Raw genomic sequence first — 1931 nt, forward strand, 5'->3', positions numbered from 1 at the left:
AATTTAGAGACTGAGAGAATTTATCACTGCAGGCCCTCAATATTGACAACTAAAGATTATACTTGATTAAATGGAAAATGACCATAGAAGAGAGGTCTACTACAAAGAAACACAGAAAACTGCTAAGGGTATGACTACATCATTAGACAATCATTAACTATGAAAAAAAAGGAAGAAAATGGCTAACACAAGGGATTAAAACTGAAATTAAGTATTGAACAGTAATGTTCAAATAGAGAAATATCAGATTGTCTGCTGTAATGATTCCCTATTATTATTTTATTGAAATCCACACTAAATGTATAGTAAATTGGGGAGTCTTAACTTCTTTATGATATAGCATCTCCCTCTCCAAGAATATTGCATATCTTTTCATGTGTTCAAGTTATTGTTTTTATGTACCTCAGGGGTCTATTATAAAGTTTTCTTTGTATAGACATTGCACATTTTCCTCCAGTTCATTTATCTTGTTATTGCTGCTATAAATGGGGTCTTTCATTATATATTGTAATTGGTGGTTAAATTTATATATAATATATAAATATACAAATATTTTATATATAAATTAATTATTTTCTTATGTTAATTTGGTAGCTGTCATGTTCCTAAATTATTTTATTGTTTACAGTAGTATTAAAATTAATATTTGGTTCCTCCAAGCTTAAAAAAAATCACATCATATGCAAAGGGTGATAATTTTACCTTCTCTTTTTCAATAGGTATTTCTCTCATGTATTTGTAATGTTAATTAATGATGGTATTAGTGGACATGCTTTTATATCTGATTCTAGTGGGAATGTTTCTAGAGTTTGTCCACTAAGTATGATTGAGATGAGCTAAAGGAGTATCTATGTATTCCAATTTAATGGAATTTTAAAATCAAGAAAGGATGTCAAATGTTATCAAATGCCTTTTAGCAACTATAGAAATTACCACCATATTTCCCCAATGTACCTCTATTAATATGATGAAATACATTATGATAAGTTCCTATACCAAACCAGCCATGCATCACTCAAATACATTTTACACAGTTTCGGTGTATTATCTTCTAAGGTGCTGCTGAATTGTTTAATTTTTTTTAAATTTAGGATAATTGCTTCACTATTCACAATTGAAATGGAAATTTGCAGCTTGATTTTTATGCAATCTTTTCAGTATTTGGTGACAATGTCATGTTCACTTCATTAAAAAGAATCTTTGGTTTAATTTCTTTATTTTTCTATGCCCTGGAATGATCTGTGGTTCCAGGTAACATCTTTTTCTACAAGGAAGAACTTCCCTATCTTTTACTTCTTTTTCCTGTCTGCAGTTCCAATCCTGGAAGAAGCAGAAGCATCTAAGTGAGGTGGAGTGAAAGAGCTATAAAGAGAAATAAGGCCCCAGGTGGAAAAGATAGAAGATGATGTTCCCCTCCCTCTCCATCTTTAGCTTTTCAGAAGGTAGTATTGGGTTGGGAGGGAAAAATCTTAAACTTTAGATGAAGTTCAGAGTTTTTGTTATTAAATTATCTGCACCTTTAAATTGATGAACTGAGACTATTCTTGTGACTTGCAGTGATCCAGGACTTTTTATAATCTAGAAGTTACTGGAAAATCTATTGGACTTAACAAGCACACTGAGTTGGTTTGAAAGGGCCACAGGAGAAAACATAAAGTTACTTTATGATTACACCCTGCTGAGTTCATCTCTTGCTATGTGGCAGTTATATCTGCCTGGGACACTGTGCAAAATGATGAATAAAGCCATCTAAGCTTTTTAAAGGTGGACAAAAATGGGTGTGGGGGTGGGATCTTGACTTCACGACAGTGACCCTCCAACAGAGCTCTTTCCTCCATTTCCTCTAAAATTTTTAATCTTACCTGGGAGAGACGCTCCTATTTCAGAAAGGTTTTCCTGGTAGTACATCATCTGTCTCGAAAAAGAAAACC

The sequence above is a fragment of the Urocitellus parryii genome, chromosome 2, assembly GCF_045843805.1.
Source record: "Urocitellus parryii isolate mUroPar1 chromosome 2, mUroPar1.hap1, whole genome shotgun sequence".
Lineage (NCBI taxonomy): Eukaryota > Metazoa > Chordata > Mammalia > Rodentia > Sciuridae > Urocitellus > Urocitellus parryii.